Source organism: Cucurbita maxima, unplaced genomic scaffold, assembly GCF_002738345.1.
Source record: "Cucurbita maxima cultivar Rimu unplaced genomic scaffold, Cmax_1.0 Cma_Scf00303, whole genome shotgun sequence".
In the NCBI taxonomy this organism is placed as follows: Eukaryota; Viridiplantae; Streptophyta; class Magnoliopsida; order Cucurbitales; family Cucurbitaceae; genus Cucurbita; species Cucurbita maxima.
Window position 1 is genome coordinate 12,727 of NW_019272319.1, and position 15,559 is coordinate 28,285.

General features: G+C 38.7%; 1 long non-coding RNA gene across 1 annotated transcript in view; it reads left to right on the forward strand.

The window, feature by feature from the left end:
* The first annotated feature begins 3,487 nt into the window (after positions 1-3,487).
* Positions 3,488-15,559, forward strand: part of LOC111474317 — a 20,517-nt gene continuing 8,445 nt past the window's right edge. Inside the window, exons 1-2 of the long non-coding RNA XR_002715960.1 lie at positions 3,488-3,573; positions 14,051-14,054. This is a non-coding gene — a long non-coding RNA (uncharacterized LOC111474317). The remainder of the gene's footprint in view (positions 3,574-14,050; positions 14,055-15,559) is intronic.

A 15,559-nucleotide genomic window follows, 5' to 3' on the forward strand; every position in this document is an offset into this window, starting at 1 on the left:
GATCCTAGGTGGCTGAAGGTCGTCTTCATCGGTTATGAGCCCGGGAGAAAGGCGTACAGATTCTATGATTCTGTAGGGGGCGAGCTCACGTGTCTCGCGATGTTCTCTTCGATGAAAGCACCTTCTGGCAGTGGAATGACGTGATCGAGGCAGACCATAATCCAAATCAATTCACGGTGGAGTACCTCGTCACCGAGCCGGAAGAAGGAGGAGCCCAGCATCAGGAGCTGTCACCGCCGCCAGCAGGTGCAACCCCTGAACCAATGGAATTCGCAACACCACGGACTGCGGATTCAACGCTGGATGCTGATCTGGAGGCCAGGTACCGGAGGATGGACGTATTAGTGGGAGGAGGTGAATCACCTGGACTGGCAGCGCGCGATCTCGAAGAAGTGGCTGAACTGCATGCCATCAGTGCAGATGAACCAAACACCTTCGGCAAAGCAGAAAGGAACTCATGCTGGCTGAAGGCAATGCAGGAGGAGATGACATCCATCACCGAGAACCAGACGTGGAGTCTGAAGGATATGCCACCGGGACACTGAGCCATAGAGCTCAAATGGGTCTTCAAACTGAAGCGCAACGAAAAAGGAGAAGTTGTGAAGCACAAAGCCCGTCTGGTGGCGAAGGGCTACGTCCCGAAGCAAGGAGTAGTCTTCAAAGAGGTATTTGCGTCAGTGGCAAGGTTAGAATTCGTCTGTCTCTTGCTGGAAATTGCGGCCCATTACTCTTGGGAGGTTCACCATATGAACGTGAAGTCTGCTTTCCTTAACAGCGAGTTGAAAGAGACCGCTACGTCTAACAACCACTTGGCTTCCTGGACAACGACAACCCCAATAAGGTACTGCTTCTGCACAAAGCACTCTACGGGCTTCGACAAGCCCCACGAGCCTGGAATGCGAAGCTTGACAGTACCCTACTGTCACTGAAATTCAAGCGCTGTGCCTCTGAGTATGGCATGTACATGCACGACCATGGCAAGCAGCGACTGATCGTGGGAGTGTATGTCGACGACCTCATAATCACTAGAGGCGACGTGGAATTCCTCGGAAGGTTCAAGAAGGAGATGTCAAAGAACTTCGAGATGAGCGATCTTGGCATGCTCAGCTATTACCTCGGCATCGAAGTGCAACAGAACTCTACCGGCATCTCCATCTGCCAAAGTGCATACGCAAAGAAGCTGCTGAACACAACTAGGCTTGTGAACAGTAATCCTACAAGGACGCCAATGGAGGCCCGGCTCCAACTAAGGAAGGTCGACATTATGACGACAGTTGACTCCACCAATTACCGCAACATTGTTGGGAGTCTGCGCTATTTGGTAAACTCTCGTCCTGATCTTGCTTATTATGTTGGATATGTGAGCAGGTTTATGGAAGCACCTAGGGAGGAGCATCCAATGGCTGACAAGCGCATCCTGCGCTATGTAGCCGGAACCAGAGGCTGGGGTGTAAGATATTGCGCAGGGAGAGGAAAGGAGAAACTCAAGCTGGTCAGCTACAGCGATAGTGACATGGCCGGTGACGTTGATGATCATAAGAGCACAAGCGGAATGGTCTACTTTCTCTCAGGCGGTGCAATCTGCTGGCGATCAATAAAACAGAAGGTAGTTGTTTTATCTTCCTTTGAAGCAGAATACATCGTCGCTTCGATGGCAGCAACACAAGGGGTCTGACTTGCGCGACTAATGGAAGAACTCATCGGGAGAGAAAGCGGTCCACCAATGCTATACGTAGACAACAAAGCTTCGATCTCCCTGATCAAAAATCCAATTTTGCACGACCGGAGTAAGCACATAGAAATCAGATTCCACAACATTCGAGAATGTGCAGATCGAGGGTTCATCAAGATTGATTTCATCCGAATAGAGAAACAACTTAAAGACATTTTCACCAAGTCCCTGACGCGGGTAAAATTTGAAGAACTACGCTCAAAGATCAGAGTTCAAATAATAAGGTAGATATAGCATAGTTTTTAGGAGGAGATTGTTAAATAAAAGCTATGTTCCTTATTCAGTTAGGTTGTTTTGACGTCTCAAAACTTCTGAATTCACGCCAATGGAATAGCGTAATTCTTGGTGCAATTTTTGGCAAACTTGGGCGAAGTCTTCGCCCACTTTTCTATTTTTTGTAATTAGTTTTTCTATTTTTGTAATTAGATTTGTTATTTAAAGAATTCAACTGAAGAGAAATAAAACATCGAGTCTTCATCAAATCTCTCTCCCTCTCTCCTTTTACTGATGCTATTTTTTCTTTCAAAGAAACCTTCGACCAGTTTTTTTGTCAACATTTTCCTCAGAATTGCCAGAGTCAACAAAGGTATGGCTTTCGGATTACCAAGAATTGACTCAACTAATTTATGTGAAGGATGCATTTATCGCAAGCAGACTAGGAAGTCATTTCCTATTGGAAAAACGAAAAAAGCTTCACATTGTTTAAAACTAATTCACGTTGAATTATGTGGGCCAATGCAAACGAAGTTCTTAGGTGGGAGTATATACTTTTGACTATTCATTGATGATTATAGTAGCATGAGCTAGGTTTACTTTCTACAACATAAGTCAGAAAATTTTTAGAAGTACCAGATATTTGAAGCTATGGTGGAGAACCAAAGTGCCTGTTACATTAAAGTTCTTCGCACAGATAGAGGTGGCGAGTTCATATCTGAAGAGTTCAATCTGTTTTGTGAAGAAGAGGGCATCCAAAGGGAGTTAACAGCTCCCTACACTCCAGAACAAAATGGAATCGCTGAACGAAAAAATTGAACTATTGTGGAGATGGCAAGAAGTATGTTATAAGCAAGGAGACTTCCAAACCAATTTTGGGTAGAAGCTGTAGCAACATCTGTTTATCTATTAAACCTCTCACCAATAAAGACGGTTATGAATCGAACTCCTTATGAAGCATGGCATGGAAGGAAACCATCTGTAAATCATTTACGAATGTTTGGTTGTGTTGCTTATGCTTTGAAACATTCTCAAACTCGTCAAAAGCTTGATGAAAAATCTGAAAAATACATTTTCATTGGTTATTGTACTCAATCGAAGGCATATAAATTATACAACCCCTTAGTGAAAATATTTTAGTTAGGAGGGATGTAATATTTAATGAAAACGTGAGTTGGGATTGGAGTAAAAAACAGGAGCAACAGAAGATTACAGTTGAAGTTTTTTCAAATGAAGAGACAAGTGTCAACTCCAGTGCATCTCCTAGTGCTTCCACTGCAACACAAAATGTGTCAAATTCATCATTTTCAGCATCACTAAACAACGATTCTTCTCTTGAAGAACTTTCGGATGAGACACCTCCAAGGAAGTATAAATCTTTAGCTAACATATATGCATCATGTCAATTTGCTCTTACTATTTCAGACTCTATGAATTATGAAGAAGCAACTGAAAAAGAAAAACTGAAGAAATCCATGGCAGTAGAGATGCAGTTCGTTAAGAAAAATGGAACATGAGATACGGTTGACTTGCTAAATGAAAAGTTCTATGGAGATTTACATGGGACATGCAGCCCATTGCGGTGGCATGTTTATCAATTTGATGGAGATTTACAAGAAGAGGTTTATGTAACACCGCCAAAGGGATTCATAGAGGAAGACAAAGAAATGAAGGTATACAAGTTGAGACAGACATTAGACGGGTTAAAGCAGACATACTTACGAAGGCCTTGTCAAAAGAAAAGCTTGTACTTGACTTGTGCAACTTTGAATCAAGGGGGAGTGTTGAGATATGATTCAAAGTATTCAAAATGAAGATATGATTTAAAGTAGTTGAGATATGATTCAAATATTCAAAGTACCAAGATTTTAGATTTTAGAAGATTGATAGTACATTTGAATTGTGTAACCCTTTAAGCATGGAGTTAGAAAACAATAATAAAGCATTGCAACTTTGATCCATTTTATCTGTGAAGGTCATGGAATTGAAGCAAGGGTAATTGTATCTTCTTTAAATTGTAGCACTTAGGTTAGATATTATTTTGTTGGTTTATAGTTGATATTATTTTGTTTCTGTTATTTAAATTTTGAGCTCTTTTTGGGTTACGGTAGACTCAGAAGTACGAATGGACGTATAAATTTTTAATTTTTTAAAATAGAAAACATGAAAAAATTAAAGTGAACATAAAAAGTGTTAAAAGTGCAAATCATGTGTGGAGAGCTTAAGGCAGAACAATTTACAAAATAACATGAGTTTCGAGTGAGTGACATTAAAGTATTATTAAAAATAACATAAAAATTGAATGACTCAGATTAAAAAGTTCCCTACAGTTGCATGGCTCCACACACTCTCATCGTCAAGTGGCAATATACGGTTCATCTATAAACAAACAATAGCAAGAATAAGTATAAAATTACTAAGTAAGCACCTACTTGTAGGCTCTTATCAAAATTATGTTTCTTAACTTATGTATAAGTAAGCACCCTAAAGTTGGCAAAATTCGTGACTTTGGTTCATTTGTAGCCCTTTTAGATGCTTAAGGTCCATATACCCTACATATTCCTATTCCAATGGTGTAAGTAACCCTTCGAAGTGTATGTGGATTTCAGGGTGTACTTAGGGTCTCATTTTCTAGTCTCCAAGGTCCAACTCGTCAATTCGCCTTCTGCACATAAATCTGAGTGTCCGCGTATGTCACAAATTCTAGGGAAGTCTAATAGTTTTGGAGGAGTCGTTACTCATTATAAGTGTCCTTAAAATCTTCCTATATCTTCATATGTGTCTACCATTGAGCGCTAGCTTGAAATTGAAAGAATTAGGAAAAAGCCATAAAGTTTCAAGAAGACACAAGGAGTGGAGATCAGGACAAGTTTTAGACTACGTTGCTTAGAGCATATGAAGCCTTGAGCATAGGTTTTCAAACTATGCTGCTAAGAACATTTGAAACCATAGATGCAGTTTTTACACTACACCGCTTGAAATGTCAGAAGCCTTGGATATTGGTTTCAGACTGTATCACAAGGAATGCATGAAACCCTGGATGCATGTTCAAACTCCATCACTTGAAATGCAGGAAACCTTGTACATAGGTTACGACTGTCTCACTTTGAACACATGAAGCAAGAGCAAGAGCAAGAACAAGAACTAAGAACAAAGAACAATAACCACGGACAAAACTAATGATAAGGACAAGGACAAGAACTATACATCATATATTTAATATTTCATATATCAAATTAAATAAATATAATTTTTCTCATCTATCTTTAATATATATAATATATTAAATTTCAATTTGAACCCTGAGAATATACTTTTCATTTAATATATCTAAAATATTATATTAATTTGTACCCTTCAAATTATAATATATTTTCTCCACAAATATTTAATTTGTTGGATATATTAAATATTCATGGGAACACTTCTCATTTTTGTTTCAACTAAATTGAACTTTTTAGTTTTAGTATGGGGATCTTATGGACCAATAGATTATAAGATTTTATAGTTAAGTAATTAAACACTTTAATTAATCAATTTTCATTCAATAACGGTAGGTCACTCCACCATAAACTTAAAGCTGCATATGCACTATAGGATAACTTATATCCATTGATATAATCATTACAAGCAAGTTGTCCCGTCACGAGTTGTTTGTAATTATAGCTGTGTCAAAACCCCATTTTACTCCTATGATTATATCTCTAATGAACAATTTTTTTATGATCTAATAATAAACAAAGTTCGTCTCGGTCAAGTGAGAGTATATGTCCCCATTGTTTGTGTCTCGAAATTAGAACTTAAGGAAACTACTCAACTATGTACCCTATATAGGAAGAAGGAAATTTTCTCTTTGAAATTATATTCCAAGTTCTCTTTAAAATTGCAAGCATATTGATTCAACTACAAAAGTCATTCTGGCCTATGCACATCAAAGGACAAACCCTAGCAGATAGGAGTTCATAACTCACTCAGAGTTAATATTGAGCCACATATGGTCATCTTGTGAAATATTAATCTTCTTCATTAACGAACTATTAAAAGATATTAAATATTTCATGATCAATTCTTATAGAAACTCATTGTATAAGATACCCCCACTCACATGTCTCCACATGAACGATTTAGCTCAAACAATTTGTAACAATTACAAAGTGGGTCATATCAATAGTGTTACTAGGTTAAGGCACCCAGCCTTATCCCTATACTATAGACCCTTTAGGTTATTACTTGAACATTATCCTCTGGTATGTAAACCATATATGGTTCAGGATTACATTAATAACATTTGATTTTTCATACCATATTAAATTAATTAAAATAATCAAAATTATTATTAAAAATTAAATAATTAATTACGAGGCTTTAGGGCATAAATTCCAATATGTACCATGATTTGAAACAAATGTCACATGTATTGAGATACATCCCCATTTGATTAGTACAGACGCGTAGACCATGATATTATACACGCTCCTTTCCCTCTGTGGCTTTCGACAGTGTGAGCTTATGCAAGCCTGTAGTGAAGCTCGGGGTACATATCTGAGCTAGTCTAGTCGTTCCATGTTCACGTGCATGATTCATGTATAGAAAAGTATTACACAAACAATCCTACATGGACTGGAAAGTAGAGACAAGGGAAAAGTTTTATGAAAAGATAGGTCCCACTATGATTGCATGTGATTGTATTTTCCGACGTCAACAGTTGGGCTAATTACTTAGTACATTTAAATACTCAAGGCACATGCTACTTTTTCTCCACGTATTGGCAACGCACCCATGTACGGATGGCAACATCTTTGTAGAGGTCATGGAAATAAAGTTAGAGTAGTCGCATTTGCATTATATGTTGTAGTTCTTAGGTTGGATTAGGGCGTTTGATTTTCTTTTTCGTTTGATTTTGATTTTGTTGTTTTCTTAAATCAATTGTTAGTTTAAATAAATTTTATGAACGTTTTAGTCCGTGGCAACATTTTATTATATTATTTTAAAGATTTTTATTTTATTTTTGTACATATTAGGCATTTCATGCATGTTATAATGACTTTATTTTTTAAAGGAAAAATAGGTTCGCTACACAAAGTGCCACTTATGCATTACTTTAAACTTATTTTACTACTTTGTAGACTTTAGAGGGAAGGCCAGAGAAGATTAATATTTCACAAGTTAATCATATGTGATTTGATTTTAATCCTAATCATAGTTTGAATCATGAATATGGTTTACCGTGGGAAGTTTAGGGGTTTCTTTGGTTTCGGAGTCTTGGTCCTTTGTTCTTAGCAATTTTTGTGTCTTGGCATTGCGTGGGTGTGTGATAGCTCATGAATGTATATAATAAATTGGTGTAAAATTCACAAGAAAAAATGCAAGTATGCACAAATAACCTATTTTTTTTTTTTGTTAATTTTGTTTATGGAAATTCACTGAATTTATTGTCTTATTCAAATTATTTTTGATGATTTAAAACTAATTAAACAAAATTATGCAAAGTGTCACTACTGTCCAAAAATAAAGACAGAGCAATGAAAAAATCAACAAGAGGAAGGTTTGACCAAGAGAGATTAAATAGATATGTTGTTGAACTTTGTTCTTGATTTTAGTTACTTTTAATAGATTTTCAAGCCCACTTTCAAGTGTCATGCATGGTGATTACTTCTATAATGTTTTGTAATTTCTATTAACAAGAGTGAATCAAGTTAAAGTATAGAGTCAAAATGATCTATAGTACAGGGATAAGGCTGAGTACCTTATTCTGGGGATACGATGGATGCGGCCCACTTTTGTATATGATATAAACAATATGATCACTATATTGTACATGCGGAGACATGTGAGTGGGAGCATCCTATGCAATGAGTAATGCATAAGATCAGACTATGAAGAAAATCACTCTCACTTTATAATATCGTTTAATGTTGAGACTAATTTTTTCCTTCGATGACCTAGGTAACTCGATCTTAATTCTAAGCTAACCATGAACTCTTGTTTTTGGAATTATCCTTTGATTTACATGGGTGAGAGTGGCTCGAGTTCGCCGACTCAATAGGCCTCCCATTTCAGAAGTAAGACTGGGTGAATGGCTGGGGACGTGGGGTGCAAAATGGAATACACTCCTACCCACTTTTAGGGATAGTAGAGAGGTAGTTCCCTTAAGTACTGACTCTAGGTCTTGAACAAATGGCCCCACCCTCTCATTGGCCTGAGAGGGATTCGGTTTACTGTTGGACCACAAATCAATTGTTCATTAAAGGATCAGTGGAACATAAGGAACAAGAAGTAACTTCAAGGTTTAAAACGGTAAATTGGCCCAGCTCTAGTTACGAACAACCTGTGAAGGATCGACTTACTAATCATGGGTATATCAAATGGACTGAAATATATCTATAGTAAAGGGAATGCAACTACTAGGCTATAGTGGAGTGTCCTAGTAGTTAACGAATGTTGGTTAACAAGGTTAATGAGTTTAGTCGGTTAATCTCAGATCGTTGGAGCCCATGATCTATAGGTCCATTAGGTCCCCCTTCTAGCTCATATCGAACTAAACCATAGAACAGTATGACGAGTGAGTTCAAAGTGTTTGAATTCAGGGAATGCGCTAAATATATACGATATATTTAACCTCATTTTTATTTTATTTACGAATTTAACAAAAAGAGAGAACCAGAAATTTGTTTTATTTGATTGGGATTGACATTTGATCTAACGTTAAATATTCATTAAATTGTTTAATTAATCATTTAATATTATTTTAATTTAAAAATAATTATTTAAATTAATTGTTGAATTTAAATGAAGAAAGTCAAAATGTTGACTTTACTTAAATGGAAAAATCCATGTTTGGGTTAGTGAAATTTTGAGTGTCAAAATTTGGTTTAACCAAACTTGCTTGATTTCCTACGTGAGGGTGAGGTGCTCCCTCATATCTACATGTACCACTCGTACAACCCAGCTAGAATTAGTCACTGCATGGTCAACACCCTTCCACAGGACGGATTCATCCAAATTTCGATTACATTATCATTTTTTTTAATTTATTTTTCCAAGTTCCTTGATGCATCCCGAGCATTTCTTTCTTCTGGACCGATATGAAAATCACACTCTAAGTCCTCCAATAAAATTTAGAAACTCCCAATGGATAAGAAGGTGCTGGTCACAAGAATAGAGCGAATTGTACCTATTGGGCTCGGGGTGTTACATAGACGATGATACATAAGGTGCCAAAGTGGACAAAGCGGACAATATCGACTAGCGACGAATTTGGATGTTTGAACATTAGACCACGCCTTTTAAATTTTGATTTTGTTTTGATTCTCTCCTTCTTATTAACATATCTATTTTTCTTCTCGTTTAACCTAAATAAAAAATTGATAAACATAGTTAAAAGAACCATTTATAACTCTAGTAATTAAGGAGAAAATATAGAAAATTCAACTGTCTAGTTTGTGTTTAACCCAACTTTGTTTTTCCATCTCCACAAAAAAATAGCAAATAAAAAAGAAATGATATTTACAACTATGCAACAAATATGATATCCAATCTCAAAACGTTCATAGAAATTAATTTTTATAATAGATATTAACCTTAAATCACCTTCTCAAACTGCTTTAACAGCGGGTTCAAAACAAGTATTTATTTATTTATTTTTTTGCTATATAATGAACCAAAATCCAAATTATTAAACATCAACAAAATTAAATTTGAATATTTTAAAAAAATGAAGACTCTAACCGTCGACTATTGATTCAATTCCCGAAAACCTGACACCAGCAAGCAAGGGAAAGATAGTTTGCTAGGGTTTCTCTCGCTATTTGCAGTTCCGTTCTGACTTTCCTTTGGCAGAATGAAGTGACTTTGATTTCCTACTTTTCTTAGTCTTCCACTTCCTTTCCCTCCTCTTTGTAATTCTGTTTGCCAATGCATGCTTTTCTTTCTGGGCAAAACCATGTTAAGATCGCTTATTCACCATATTCCATACCAATTTGCATCTTGCATGCCCTACCCTATATTAAGGGTATTAGAAAACACGAACGGCATGAAATAAGGACTTTTTAACAAAACGAATTGTGCCACATCTTCCTTCTTCAAGACTTATTGGAAACAGCGGACCAAAAACAACCTTTCTCCTGGTGTGAGCTTCAAAAAGAATGGAAGTAGGATGTGCGTTCGTTCCTGTCCCATTGGTCGAGCGTCTTCAACCCTCTCCCTTCCGGTCGAGCACTTCGTTCCTGACTTGTAGCTTGGGTGTTATCTTATTGTTTGTTTTAGAATCAAGCATTAATATTAACACAGGAGACTGGATCTTCACATGGTTGAGACACCTGCACACAAATTGAACAGGCGCTATAATTCTTGCCGGAAGCCTTATGCAGTCAATACCATGGCTGAGAATGCGAAGATAAACGGGTGATATACCACACCAATCCGTTGGAGTCGGCTACATGACGTCTGAGGCTTCGTCTTGACCTTCGGGTTACTCTACATCATAGCTGACTTCGCAATGACAGATTCTTGCTTTAGGATAGGGCTTTATAGAAAAAGTACTCCCATTTGTAGTGGTGGTGTATCGGGAATACTTTAGCAGGTACCGTATCCTCTTTTTGAGGTGGTGGCGAATCGACTTTTTCGAGTGGTGGCTAATCACTTTTTCGAGTGGGACAGAATTGCGCCATTTCTGTATAATACTGCCGTGCAAATTACCTGCCCCTTGGTGACATTTCTTTTCTGTACCAAAACCATATGTCTCGGTTTGGGACCACAAGGCGAAGACAAAAGGAGGGCATTTCTCAGCGGAAGAGCGCTATACATGTTTTGCAGGATCAAACGGACAAGCTGTAGGGAAAATTGGCATTTACCAGATCGCAAATGGCAAATAAATATTTACAATTATCAAACAAACTCAGTTTTAAATACATGAAAAACATAGATACATGAAAAACATTATGCACAGCGGCAAGAGGGGGTGGTCACGCCAACCTGTACGCTACAGCACCAATCCTCTCAAGGATTTCGAACGGACCTATAAACCAGGCTAAGCGTTACCCCTTTTCCCGAACCTTAACACCTCTCTCATGGGAGTTACGTAAAGGAAAACATGTTCGCCCACTGCAAACTCGAGATCCTTTCTTCGAGTGTCAACGTAACTCTTTTGCCGGCTCTATGCAGTAAGTATCCATGATCCAATTTTCTGGACTGTCGCGTTGGTAACCTGAACTAATTTCGGTCCCATAAGTTATTGGGTTCCATCCTCTTCCTAAAACACTGGTGTCCGACACTTCTTCCCATATAGGACCTCAATGGAGCCATATGAGTTTTTGCTTGATAACTGTTGCTATGAGCAACTTCCATGAGGGATCAGTGGTCATCCCATGAACCCCCGAAATCCATCACACATGCCTTGTGCATGTCCTCTAATACTTGATTCAACCTTTCCATCTGTCCATCTGTCTGATGATGGATGGCTGTATTGAGATGAGGTTGGGTGCTCGAGGCTTTCTGCAAACCTTTAAAAAAAAAAAAACCACGTCGAGTCTTAAGTAGATCGGATATGAGATTCATACTCACTTCCTCTCACTTCCACTGGGTATGTTTACGGGTTGTAGGATCCCTGTAGGGCGTTGTCTTGGGGCTTTCACCCACTGAGACGTTAGACAATGTCACACAAAATCTTTGATGTCTTTTTTTCATTCCTAGCCACCATTAACTGTTATACAGGTCCTGATCCATTTTTGTACTACTAGGGTGAAATGTGTAGAACGTGTCGTATGCTTCAGGCATAATCTCCTTAAGGATTTCCTTATCCCTAGGTACACACAAGTATCCCTGCCACAAAAGCCTGCATTCAGATGAAATTAAGAACTCCTGAGATATCTTAGCCTCTTGGGTGTCACAAACTTTGTGGAGCTGGGCATCTATAGACTTTACATCAATGATGCATTTACGAAGTGTTGGCTGTACTGTCAACTAAGCGAGTTATGCAGTGATGTTCTTAACTAATAAATCAATCTTAGCTCTTTGGATCTCCTCTTAAAGCTTGCTCTGTTGAGTGACCAATGCAGAGGTGTCGGCTGTCTTCCTACTCAAGTTATCAGCTACCACATTAGCCTTGCTAGGATGATATAGGATCTCAACATTGTAGTCTTTCACTAGCTTGAGCCACCTCCTTTGTCTCATATTCAACTCCTTTTGGGTGAAAAGAAAATATTTAAGGTTCTTGTGGTCAGTGTACACTTAGTCTCACCATACCGATAATGCTGCCATGACTTTTGTGCGAACACCATGACCGCTAGCTCTTTGTCATCAGTAGGATAATTCCACTCATTTTCATTTAAATATCTAGAGAAAGGAACGTAATTAATTTCTCATTCTGCATAAGCACTCAACTCAAGCCCTTAGCGTCACTATACGCTACAAAGAATGGTGCAGTCACCAACTTCTTTTTAAACTCTGGGAAGCTCTCTTCACAATCTCAAGTCCACACAAGGTTTTTATTTTCCTTTTTTTTTTTTTTTTTTAACTGAGTTATCGCAACCGACATTTTCGAGTAGTCTTGGAAAAATCTCATGTAGTAGCCAATCAAGCCCAAAAAGCCTCTTACCTCTAGTTGTCGGCCTTGGCACCCACATGACAGCGTCAACCTTAGTTGGATCCATGATAATTTCCCCTCTTGAGACAACATGTCATAAAAATGCTACTTCTCAAAGCCAAAATTCACACTTAGAAACGTTGACACATTCTCAAAACAGTCAAAGCCATTTGCAGGCGATCTTCATGCTCTATTTTGGTCTTAGCAAGGTCCACAGTTATTCCCTGCCTAGATACCACGTGTCCAAGGAAGGTCACCTCTTGCAGTCATAATTCGTTCTCTGTGAATCTGCAAGGAAGTTATGCTTGACATCTAGAATTATGGTTGTGGGAGGTGTGGTCATAGGTATATCATCTCGTACTGGGCCTTAAAAAGTCTCATGTACAGTTTTATGGGTTGGACGTCACGCACTCTGCGTTGTCACCTTTCTGTCTTCCTAAGGCCAGTAAACAAAAACATGACCCCTCTCGGCCTCCTCACAATAACTCGAATCTAGCATCAACATATTGGGAATTTTCACTTTTAACACCCTAATGTGTTAACCCAAAACGTACATCAAGTTTTTAGTGGCGTTACATCATATCATCACCCACTAAACAAGGTTAGACTGCGTACTTGGTCGCGGCGAGGCTTGTCCTTGAGCTGAGTCACAGAGGTGTACGACTCTCTATCCTAGGAAAAGTCTACAAAATTAAAAACCCAACTACTCTGATACCAATCTATCATGACCCAATTTTCGAGGCTTCGAAAAACCGATCGGTGACTAAAATACAAAATTGAAAACAAATAAAATTGAAAAGAAGATAAAATAGGTAATGAAAATCTGATAAAATTTAAATCAAGAAAAAGGAGTCGATGACACTAGAATTAAATACAAAATTAAAGTTAAATATTACAAACGAGAAATACAATTATGAAAGAAAAATGCAAAAGACTCTAAAAGACCGACAAGGGACTGACGCTCCGGAACGACACCCCTTTGTGACAATGTAGCTCTCAAACAACTCCCCATCTCGACTGGTACTTGAAAAAAAAAAAGAAAGGGAAACGGGGTGAGTATAAAAATATACTCAGTAAGCAACTTCTTATAGACTCTTAATCGCATCCAAGTTAAGGAGAGAATCACCAACTATACTCTAGACCCTAGAGTCTCAGTACTCTCAGTACACAATTCAAGGCAGAAGAACTTAACCTTTGAAGCGGTATTCAACGTTTGAGGATGAGGTACTCCCTCATAACTACATGTACCACTCGTACAACCCAGTTAGAATTAGTCATTGCATGGTCAATATCCTTCCACAGGACAGACCCATCATGCAGGCGACCTTGACCCACTCACGTGATCAACATCTGACCTTGAGACGGATCCCCATGCAGTGTAGTCGATCTACCACTGAGTAACACTTCCCTAACAGGCGTCTCGCCAAGCTCAATAGTACCACAATGGAGTAGGAAGGGAAGAGTAACACCTCAATAATTGGCGTCTCACCTAGCTCAACGGTACCACACCGAAGTAGGAAGAGAAGAGTAACATCATCCTAACTGGCATCTCGCCTAGCTCAACGGTTCCACATTGGAGTAGGAAAGAAAGCGGAGCATACTCGAACGTTATACCAGATACTGTCAGCTAAGAGGTCATCTCTCTACACTTCGAGGGCCTAATGTGGTTCCCTATATCTCAAGGGTAGTGAAAACTATTGAGTAAGGGGCCCTGGCTTCCAGATTCACTCAATCATGACTTCAAAGTCCATAACAGTCCAGGGTTAAAGGGTCTTTCCCTCTAAGCGTCGCTCACGACACCATAGACTGTAACATCAAGAGGGTCCCCTAACTAAACCCAACTCAATCCCTACAGGAGTTCACCCTAGGCATATCACAACACTACAACTTATCAATCATATCTTAAGTGCAATCCTTACAAGAGTTTACTCTAGGCATATCACAACACTATAGCTTATCAATCATATCATAAGTTCACACAATCATTCAAAAGGAGTTTATGTATGATTAACTACACATACAACCATACAAGCTCAATGGGGCAATATCATCCATCAACACCCAGAGTGTAGATACACAAATCCTCCAGTCCACCAGCATAGTATGAATAGATTAAAGCAGTAGAAAGATAGTCCAACAAGCATACAAACATCGAGTACGAAATCTCATAAAGGCAGCAAGTCCAACATATATATATTAGACTTTGTAAGTATAGAGGATCATTAGATCTAACCACCGAGGGATAATTTGTTCTAGCATTCATGCAAAACCAAGCGCATCCTACAAGTATTACTTCCTAAATCCGTATGGTTACTTACAGGACGTGCATTTTGAAGCTTATTTTTTGGCTAATTAAGAGCTCCAAATCTCTTGAAAGTTCGCGGATAGGTCCTAAATCAAGTTAGACTTAGATCAGTATCAAAACCGAGATGAAAAATAGTCGAACGGAAGTCAAATCGGGATAAAAATAGTCTCACAGGCTGTTTCACGCGCCCCACGTGCCAGAGGGAATCCCCATGTGCACAGACGCGCACGTTCAGATGCACTGAGGGCATGGAGCGCGCACTAGTGTGTCGCCACGTGGCGAGAGCCGATTGGTCCACTGAGAGGTAAGGCGTGCGTTCGAATGTGGGTTCCTATGAATTTTCCCACACTAACGCATGGCAAATACGGAACGGGTCGGCTGACGAGTTCGGGTCACACGCGGGTTCACGGATCTGGTGGCGGGCGCCGATCTTCAAACCCTATCTAACGCAGTATTTTTCATAATTTTCCTCCGCAATTCCACGTCTCACACGTGTCCCATTTTCCTAGCAACTCGCGGCCCTCTCCCTTCCTGACACGCTTCCCCCTCCGTTCTTCTTCTTCCTCTCATCTCTGCTATTTTTCAGATTTCGGTCAAATTCTATATCAACCTATTTATTTTGGATTTTTCTATCTTCCAAACCGTAACTCGAATTAAATCGATTCCTTCACAAGAATTCAAGATCACAAGTCCACCTATCTAAATATATTTTTATTGTATTTTTTTT